At 46.4% G+C, this 10,673-nt stretch overlaps 1 pseudogene across 1 annotated transcript; it reads right to left on the bottom strand.

Moving 5' to 3' along the window:
• Window positions 1-4,869: 4,869 nt before the first annotated feature.
• On the bottom strand, window positions 4,870-8,029 carry Egln1-ps2 (egl-9 family hypoxia-inducible factor 1, pseudogene 2; annotated as a pseudogene). Its single transcript, XR_015652330.1, has 3 exons — window positions 6,254-8,029; window positions 5,998-6,146; window positions 4,870-5,254 (listed from the first exon to the last, which is right to left on the bottom strand). The product of XR_015652330.1 is annotated as an egl-9 family hypoxia-inducible factor 1, pseudogene 2 (transcript).
• Window positions 8,030-10,673: the final 2,644 nt, after the last annotated feature.

Consider the following 10,673-nt stretch of genomic DNA (forward strand, 5'->3'; position numbering starts at 1 on the left):
AATTAACCAAAGAGACAGAGCCTTTTCCTGTGGCATGTTTCCTCTCGGAACTATGTGTTAGGTGGTGACCATCCACTGTTAGGTTGAAGCGTGAGGGCAGCAACCTTTCCGAGTTCGAATCACTGAGAGACAGGCCAAGAAAAACTTCGCGCACTTGAGCCAGGACTCGGGGTCCTTCCTTTACTTTCAGGCAGAAGAAACGGAATCATCATGCACTGGCGACAATCATCGTAGGAGGCCTTTAGGGCAAAATTTAATAGCATGAAGAGGTTTACAAAGATAGATGTTATTTTGAGAATAATACTGTAAATTTTTTTCTTAATTCAGTTTTGATAAATTGTACCTAATACAAAAATTCCCCGAATTCAAACTTTGTCCCGCGCTATCATCTCGCCAGCAAGAACGCACGCGCATACACACAAATCCTTCTGCAGCAAAGCGTTTATTGTATCTTAAAGAGGGGACGCGGGGCGCCAGCATGGCGTGGCTTATATACACCCTAGCGTGGCGCATCCACACCTGATTGGTTGCTTACCCATGATCTCATAGGCACTCCCTGGAGTGGGCAAAGACCTGGCACAAACACACTCTTGCACATGCGCACAGTTAACTTCCTGAAAGGAAGTCGGGCTGGCGCGGCGGAAGCCAGCACCATCTTGTAATGGCGAATGCTATCTCGGCTTTCCACGTGGGCGCAGTGGAAGCCAGCGCTATCTTGTGGTGGCAAATGTTATTGCGGCTCTCCATATCTCCCCCTTATTGTTTTACTAGTATGAGGCTGGTCTAGGTCCCTGCAGTTATGTCCATCTGCTGTGGCTCCTGTCTTAGGTTGTTCCTCTATGTCACAGCCTTATCCGTCGTAGGGTAACCCTATCGCCACCGGGCCCCGTGTCTTAGATTGGTCTGTGCATGAGGAAAGTTGCCCGTCTCTGGATACCGCAGTGCTGTGTGACAGTAACTGCTAAATGACCTAGGGCAAACTCTACAAAAGAGGCCATCCAGAAAATGAGTTAGTGGGGAAATCATGATCACCCTATCGCGTGCAATGAGGAAACCTCAGCGATGTAGAAGGGCTGATCAAAGAATCATTGAGTCTCTCTCATCCCAGTGTAATGGATCCACAGATCCATGGGGTGCAAGAGCAGAGAACTCAGATACCAACTAATTCCTGAGCATAGATAACCAAATTCCAGGGGAGGCCCCTTGTTCAATGGCCACAAGTGCTTGAGTGACAACGACCTTGTCACGTTTCTGTTGAGATCTGAGTTTGCAAACCAACCATAGCATGAACACTAATCCACAGCATAGGGCTGCACCAAACAGAGCCACTCCCGATAAGTAGTGGGCACCTCATCTGGTTCTCCTCAGCTGTTACCACCAAGGGCCGTAATCAAGCCGCTCCTATAATAAAATTTAGAATTCCCAATTGTTAGCAACTACTCCAGAAAGTTTACCCACTGTGTTTGCCTAACAATAGATTGGGGGAGGGTAACTCTAGACACTGTAGACACAATGGCTGCAGCAGTAAATGGCTGCTACAATAGCAGCAAAAATAACAAGGTCTTTCCCAGGACAGTTTAGGATCTCTGGAACAAACAGCAGGCAAGGGAACCATGTCTGAGATCTGCACAACCAGGGCAGAGTTCCCCAGTCCACAGCAGCTTCACGCAGATGGCATTCCTGTGAAGCTACAGACTGCAAAATGACAACACCAGTTAAGGCAGCAAAAGTCACCAGGGGAATGAGGGGGGCAAGGGTAACGGAGTCCAGTCTTCTCCAGCAAGCAGCAGTGCACAGAGGGTCTGAGCGTAGGCCACAGTGGGACGGGACACACGCAGTGGTAACACTGACTGCAGCAACGCCAAAATCTCTGTGATGACAAAAGATGAAGGGGAATCTTCCATCTTCCTCTCAGGGCAGAGGAATGACTCCAGGGACCCGAACCACGAGAGCTGAATCTTCATGTAACCAGGATCAGCAAGTCTCAGCAACCACCTCTGGCAGCTGGCATACTCCTGTAGCATCCTGTAGAAAAAACACAAACATTCCCTCTTCCCCATATAAAATATCTGAACAGGATCATGCCAATACGTGAATCTTTCTATTTCACCTAGGCAGAAGTATGCCTAGTTGTAGGGTGCCATAAACACTCAGAGTTCCTTGGCATCCAAATTTTAAAATTGAAATAAAAGGAGCATTATTTAGCATACAGGGATAACTCTCCCTTTTTATTTATTAAAATTGTTAAAATATTATTTATTAAGACAATTGAGGACACTGAGCACTTGTATTTATAAATTGACTTGTATACCAAATTATTGTTTCTAGCATTATTGTTTTGGTGATATAAAGAATGAGATTTTTTGGGGCTGGGGATTTAGCTCAGTGGTAGAGCGCTTACCTAGGAAGCGCAAGGCCCTGGGTTCGGTCCCCAGCTCCGAAAAAAAGAACCAAAAAAAAAAAAAAGAATGAGATTTTTTGACTAATTGTTTCTATGTAAGGCCTATAATCTGCCTGGTATCATTGTCCTCCCTTGCTAAGGGGTCCAGGCAATCCAGTTTGAGTTCTTAAATGGTCTATTAAGGAACAGTACTTAGTGCTCTTAACCACTAAGCCATCTCTCTAGCACCTCACAAACTTTATTTACCTAAACATAAGCATTAATTAGAAATGTCAAATCTTGTAAATATTGTCCAGATTCAGTTGTACTAGAAATTCCTGAGCTAGCAGGGTGAGGCTGGGAATTGAAAGTAAGCAAATGGAGTCTTCCTCTTTTCATATCAACTCCATTACCATTTTCAAAGAGCTGGGTCTATGGTTTTGTTTAGTTGTCTGAGCCAGAGCACTGAAAGGACAGTGAGTTGTCAGACAATTTACACTGAAATTATCACTCACTGATTTCATGTAGAAAACTTGTTTCTAGTAAAGCATTAAGTAATTGAAATCAATTGTAAACCACAAGCCACACATTGACTATCAGTATATGAATTGAAAGCTTGATTTTTTTTTATTAACTTGAGTATTTCTTATATACATTTCGAGTGTTATTCCCTTTCCCGGTTTCCGGGCAAAAATCCCCCTCCCCCTCCCCCTCCCCTTCCTTATGGGTATTCCCCTCCCAACCCTCCCCCCATTGCCGTCTCCCCCCAACAGTCTAGTTCACTGGGGGTTCAGTCTTAGCAGGACCCAGGGCTTCCCCTTCCACTGGTGCTCTTACTAAGGTGTTCATTGCTACCTATGTGGTCAGAATCCAGGGTCAGTCCATGTATAGTCTTTAGGTAGTGGCTTAGTCCCTGGAAGCTCTGGTTGCTTGGCATTGTTGTACATATGGGGTCTCGAGCCCCTTCAAGCTCTTCCAGTTCTGAAAGCTTGATTTTTAAAACAGTGGCTAAAGCACGGAATTTAATAATCTGTGCTGAAGCAGCAGAAACTCAAGAGAATAAACAAGTGATCCAATCATATATGTAGCCTTTTCATTAGATGAACCACCTATAAATACACTAAGCGCATTTTCTATGGGTTGTATGTACAAATTTACAGTAAATACAAAAGCATGCAAAGAGTAAAATTATCAATTTTGCCTGAAAAATTTGTATATGTAATAGGCCAAATATCAGCATTTTGTAATAACCAATTTAACTGTTGTTTGGAATAAGATATGTTTTACCAGGTTTCTTTTTAAAATACTTCCATGACTCTAGCCTACAATTCTGTATTAACACAACTGAAGCTTTATCTCCAATGAGGATAACAAACAGGGACCTAAGTCCTCTAGTAAGGTGAGGTACTTAGCCAATTAACATATCCTTAGAAGCTTAAAATTAGTTTCAAATATTCTTTTTTGGAGTAGTGTACTACTCCCCAAATATTGAAGCTCATTTTGAGATCAAAGGTTTGTAGTAAAAATTTCCATATACACTGAAAGATTCAAAGTTCTAACTTCTTACATTGAAGAAGCAACAAAATTACATAATACAAGGCTATTAGTAATCCTCTAAATCTATCTTGAAATGGCGGTTGAAGTAAGCAAACAAGCTGTAATGCTCTCACAAGTTCTAAAACCTCATCAATCCTTCGTAAATTGTATAACAATCTCTACCTGTTTGATTTTTTTCTTAATTACAAATAAGTTTGAGTTAGTCAATGTAACATTGGCAATCCTTAATCACAATCCTTAAATTCTCCTTGTAACACCAGAGCACAACCACAACTTTGGGAAGTCACCTGAGTTCTGAGTAGTGACTAGGCAGCTGTCCTTGGGGCAGTGGAATTAGCATTAAAATACAGATAACTTCAGGGCAAACCACAACTTTGGAAAGCAAAACTCAACCTCCAACGAACGATCTAGTCTCCAAAATCTAGTCTCCAAAACACCCCAAGTCTATCTTTTATGCTACAAAGTTTGACTGCCAGTACCTCAACAAAGAGACATTGTCCTAAATTCTTTTAGAAGCCTGGTTTCTAAGAGTTCCATAAAAATATTGTCTCAATTTAGACCTGTTTCACTACGTTGGCTCATGCCACATGTTGTCTAGAATGACTTTATCCAAATTACCAGTTTTATGTCAACTTTCTGTTACCAATATTATACCTTTTTAACCATATCCGATAACTTAAAAGCCAATAGTCCATAACCAAGGCATATAGAGCACATTTATACATTTAAAACCAATCAGAAACAAAATTGAAGTGGCTACACATATCTTTAATATTTAGACCAAACACCATTTTTACTTTTCTAGCTATGATTTTAAGAGAAGCACCTTGTCACCTGTTGAGTCTAATAATCAGCTCATGCTGATGCTCACCCCTGGGCAGCTTCTCCAGCTGACCTAGACACCTGGCTACAGGTATAGGGCTCTAAGGACTGATTGAAACAGTTTTTTATTCATTTGTTCCTTTTTTTGAAACGAGTTAAAACCAAATCAAGATGTGAATGACCAGCAGATAAAGTTTTTACCATTTTCTCTTTTGAACATGAAACATAAAACATTTAAACAATGAGAAACAAAAACCACAGACATAAACTGACAGACATGGACAGCTTGGTGCACCAAGGACAGACAATAGACAAAGGGGAAAAACTAGATGGTGTCCCAGCAAAGGAATCCAGGTTCCAATAGGAGTCAGCAGAGAGGTAGGATTTCCCCTTTCCCACCACTTCCACGGTGACCATCCACTCGAGTGGAGTTGATATGGATGATGGATTGTCTCAATTCCTGGACTAGTCCATCAACGTGTTGAAACCAAATTCCTGTAAGATACTGAGATATATTACGGGATATCTGAGCAGCACAACTGACATTCACAAATGGTATGGAAGTGAATCTTTTTGTTTGATTCTCCTGAATAAGTTTTTCAGGCAGTCTACCTCTATCAAATCTGATCAGTATGACTCTGTGAAGTTTAAACAAAATTACCAGCCTTGCCCACAAAGGATCCATAACTTTCGGTTTCCTCACAGTGGCTCTCCACGTAGGCCCACATCTTTCTTCTTCATAGCGAGCTGCCTCATCTTCTAGATCCTCTTCTTCAGAAGAGCTAAGCTCGTCTGTTTCTGAACTATCAAGCTCTAAAGTCTCTAACTCCTTTACCAGATAAAGGCTTTTCCTTTTCAGAGCTTTCTTCTCTTTTCTCTGTTTCTCTCCCGGGGCGTTCTTTCCCCAATCTCTCGCTCCCTCAGATCTAAAGTCTTTGGGAGGGTCTGTTTTCTTACTTGTACCTTTTTTCTTTGAGCTTTTTAATCTTTTATCCCGCTCTGTTTCTGACATGTTGTCTTGTAATTCCCCTAGCACTCTCTGTCCTGCTATCACAGTTGGGCGGCATTTGCCATCTTCTAGGCACGACCTCTGATGGTGCCTAGCAGCAGCCGCAAAATCAAAAACCAAAAGAGAAAGAATGAAGGCTGCTAAAACGATAACAAAAGCCTCCGCCGCATCTTTTAGTGGGGGAGAGAAGTGAAAGAGGTCAAGACCAAACATATCTCTCAGAGCTTACCCTAGACACTGCAGTTCTGGATCCTCTCCGCGGACGGAGGGCCTCTTTGGCGCCTGGCGATGGTGTGGCGTTTCTTCCGGGTTTCAGCACCATATGTTCCGCGCTATCGTCTCGCCAGCAAGAATGCATGCGCAGACACACGAATCCTTCTGCAGCAAAGTGTTTATTGTATCTTAAAGAGGGGACGCGGGGCGCCAGCATGGCGCGGCTTATATACACCCTAGCACGGCGCATCCACACCTGATTGGTCACTTACCCATGATCTCATAGGCACGCCCCGGAGTGGGCAAAGACCTGGCACGAACACACTCTTGCACATGCGCACAGTTAACTTCCTGAAAGGAAGTCGGGCTGGTGCGGCGGAAGCCAGCACGATCTTGTAATGGCGAATGCTATCCCGGCTTTCCACGTGGGACGCAGTGGAAGCCAGCGCCATCTTGTGGTGGCGAATGTTATTGCGGCTCTCCACAAAACTTGATATAAAAAAGAGATGAAATGAACTCAGTTAGGTGACAGGTCTGGCAAAATAGAAGACTGAAGAAAATCCTACAAAGGGCCCTTGTTTTGTGTCCAGATGGAAAAGCTATTCTCCTCCGACAGCATCTCCTCTTCAGTCAGCGGCCAAGAGCAGTCACAGAGCTGGAGCTGACCCCACAGTACAGTCCCGGCAGATGGAGCCCTCTGTTGGATGACACCTGGTGAAGTCGCCTGGCTCCCAGCTATTTGAAATGCCAGGCAGGTGTCTCTGTTCATCCTGGCCACATGTCCACGGGTCCACAGAAGGCAACTGAGAGGCTGTAGGTGACACGGGTACTGCTGGATCCAAGGCCCTGCTAGACATCTTTGCTGACTGAATTGGGCTTGAGTTCAACCCTCACACCTTTCTCACCTGTGAGATATTTTACTTTAGCTCTTGCTCGCTCATCTGCATCGAAATACCAAACGGTTATTGTGTACCTTGTGGCATATGCAGGCTGTACTTCATGAGGGTTACGCCGGTCAGACCAGAAAAACAGCAATCTATCAAACTTGGGTTCAATGTCAGCAAACTGGGCTTTGCCTTCTGGGAAAATTCGAAGAATACCTCCGCTCACCTTGGCGTCCCAGTCTTTATTTAGATAATATATACATGTCACGCATCTTCCGTCTCCATTTGGGTTATCGACGTGATGGACATAGCCTGTCCTGTTGCCTGGGTAACAGGCGACCATGGCTTTCGTTCGGCCATTTATCCTGTAGTTGCCCAGCTTCCCGCTGCAGTGGCGGATCAGGTCGTCCATGCTGCTCATGAGGAGGCGGATGGTCTCGCAGCCTGGCTCTTTGCCCTCGATCCAGGTGATCTGGTCTCCCCCCCCCGCCCCCCATGTCCTTGGAAGAGTCACTCTTCTGGCTGACCAGCTGCCCGGCCGTGAACTTGCCAGTGTCCTGCAGGGCGCTCACCTTGTCGCCAATCTGCTGCCCGGTCTCCCTGCCGTGCTTGTCCATGCACAGCACGATGTACACGATGTCCATGCCCAGCGCCAGCTTCAGCGCGGGCAGCGGCTTGGTCTGCCTGTTGGGCCGCAGCCCTCTGCTGGGACTCAGCGCCTCCCCTGGGCCGCCGCCCGCTGGGCACAGGCTGGCGCGCTCAGGGCCCAGAGACCTGCTAGGCTGAGGATCCTCGGAGCTGGGCTCTGCCGGCCGGGGGCCGCTCCCGGCCTGCGCCGCGTCCTCCAGGCCCGGTACGCGCAAGGCCCCCGTGCTGTTGTCCCCTCGCCGGGCCGCCCCGCCGGCACGCCCGGCTCTGGGGCCCCCACCAGGCGGGGACGCGACAGGGGGCTGCGCTGGCCCGGGCTGCGCGCCGGGGCCTCGCCGCCCTGGCACACCAGCTTGTGCTTCTTCCAGTCCTGGCGCTGTTGCTCCTTGCAGCAGTAGAAGGAGCTTCAGCAGCGGCCGCAGCACTGCAGGTTCTCCATCTTCCCGCACAGCTCGCAGTAATGCCGGTCGCGCTCGCTGGCGCTCAGCACGACTGCCCGCCGCTGTCACTGGCCATGGCCGCGGCAGGGCGGGCCGCTGGCTGGGAGCGGGCGGCGGCGGGGCCGTTAGGGCACCTGCCCGGGGCAGCCGCCAGCTGCGGGAGACCGCCTGCGCCCTGGCCTCGCCTGCCTCGCCCCGGGGCGCCTAGCGCCCCATCGCCAGGGAGAGAGCATGGCCTGCGCAGCGCATGGGGCCCTGGGCGGGCCAGTAAGGTTTCTTTTATGTATGTAGGTGCCCTTGTATTTGGAGCATAGATATTTAGGATTGAGAGTTCATCTTGGTGGAGTTTTCCTTGGATGAATATGAAGTATCCTTCCTTATCTTTTTTGATGACTTTTAGTTGAAAATCGATTTTATTTGATATTAGAATGGCTACTCCAGCTTGCTTCTTCAGACCACTTGCTTGGAAAGTTGTTTTCCAGCCTTTCACTCTGAGGTAGTGTCTGTCTTTGTCTCTGAGGTGTGTTTCTTGTATGCAGAAGAATGGAGGGTCCTCATTGCGTATCTAGTTTGTTAATCTATGTCTTTTTATTGGGGAGTTGAGTCCATTGATGTTGAGAGATATTAAGGAATAGTGCTTATTGCTTCCTGCTATATTCATATTTGGATGTGAGATTATGTTTGTGTGCTTTTCTTCTCTTTGTTTTGTTGCCAAGGCAATTAGTTTCTTGCTTTTTCTAGGGTATAGCTTGCCTCCTTATGTTGGGCTTTACCCTTTATTATCCTTTGTAGGGTTGGATTTGTAGAAAGATATTGTGTAAATTTGGTTTTGTCATGGAATATCTTGGTTTCTCCATCTATGTTAATTGAGAGTTTTGCTGGATACAGTAACCTAGGCTGACATTTGTGTTCTCTTAGGGTCTGTATGACATCTATCCAGGATATTCTGGCTTTTGTAGTCTCTGGTGAGAAGTCTGGTGTGATTTGGATAGGTCTGCCTTTATATGTTACTTGACCTTTTTCCCTTACTGCTTTTAATATTCTTTGTTTTGTGCATTTGGTGTTTTGACTATTATGTGATGGGAGAAGTTTCTTTTCTGATCCAATCTATTTGGAGTTCTGTAGGCTTCTTGTATGTTTATGGACATTTCTTTCTTTAGGTTAGAGAAGTTTTCTTCTATGATTTTGTGGAAGATATTTACTCGTCCTTTGAGCTGGGAGTCTTCGCTCCCTTCTTTACCTATTATCCTTAGGTTTGATCTTCTCATTGAGTCCTGGATTTCCTGTATGTTTTGGACCAGTAACTTTCCATTTCACATTTTCTTTGATAGTTGTGTTGATGATTTCTATGGACTCTTCTGCTCCTGAGATTCTCTCTTCTGTCTCTTGTATTCTGTTGGTGATGCTTGTATCTTGTATCTCTGGCTCCTTGTCTCTTCCCTTTTTTTTTTTTTAAATCCAGGATTGTCTCCCTTTGTGCTTTCTTTATTGCTTCTATTTCCATTTTTAATTCCTTCACCTGTTTGATTTTGTTTTCCTGGAGTTCTTTCAGGGATTTTTGTGATGCCTCTCTGTAGGCTTCTACTTGTTTATTTATGTTTTCCTGTGTTTCTCTAAGGGAGTTCTTTACATCTTTCTTAAGTTCTCCATCATCATGATCAAATGTGATTTCAAATGTAGATCTTGCTTTTCTGGTGTGTTTGGATAGTCAGTGTTTGCTTTGGTGGGAGAATTGGGCTCTGATGATGCCATGTAGTCTTGGTTTCTGTTGCTTGGGTTCCTGCGTTTGCCTCTCGCCATCAGGTTGTCTCTGGTGTTACCTTGTTCTGCTATTTCTGACAGTGGTTAGATCGTCCTATAGGCCTGTGTGTCGAGTGCTGTAGCCCTGTTTTCCTGTTTTCTTTCAGCCAGTTATGGGAGCAGAGTGTTCTGCTTTCAGGCATGTAGTCTTTCCTGTCTACTAGTCTTCAGCTGTTCCTGTGGTCCTGTGTCCTGAGTCCACCAGGCAGGTCACTTGGAGCAGAAAAGTTGGTTTTACCCCTGGTCTCAGGTCTGGATTCGCTTTTCAGAGCTGGGTTTCAGCTCTCCATGAGGGTAGCAACCAGAAGGGCCTGCCCAGCCTTTGTTCAGGACCCTGTGCACAGGGGGCCCAGATGGCGTTAGGCGTTTTCCTCTAGAGTTAGAAATGTGGCCAGAGAGTAGTCTCCTCTGGCTTCCCAGGTGTGTCTGCCCCTCTGAAGGTTTAGCTCTCCCTCTCACAGGATTTGGGTACAGGGAGCTCTTGATTGGGTCCCTACAGGTACAGGGGGTGCCTGAACTGCAGGGGGACCTGCTGCTTGAGTGCCCCTATCTTCTGGTTCTCAGAGGCCCTATAATTTCGTCTTGGGCCAGGGATGTGGGCAGGGGTAGTCAGTATTGGTGGTCTCTCCTGCTCTGCAGTCTCTGGAGTGCCTACCTGTCCGGACGGTGAGCTCTTTCTCCCGGGGTGTTTGGGAGCAGGGAGCTGTGGGCTGGGATGAGTGAGGTTCTGGCTCCAGCTAAAAACCAGAAGTGTCTGGTTCCAGAGCAATATTGCCTCTGTGTGTCCTGGGTCCACCAGGGAGGTGGCTTGGAGCAGAAAAGTTGGCCTTACCTGTGCTCCCATGGCTCAAGTTGCTCGTGGGGGGCTGCTTTTGAGCTCTCTGTGAGGTCGGCAAACAGGAGGGCCTGCGCTGCCTTTT

This window comes from Rattus norvegicus, chromosome 1 (genome assembly GCF_021556685.1).
Source record: "Rattus norvegicus strain SHRSP/BbbUtx chromosome 1, alternate assembly SHRSP_T2T, whole genome shotgun sequence".
In the NCBI taxonomy this organism is placed as follows: Eukaryota; Metazoa; Chordata; class Mammalia; order Rodentia; family Muridae; genus Rattus; species Rattus norvegicus.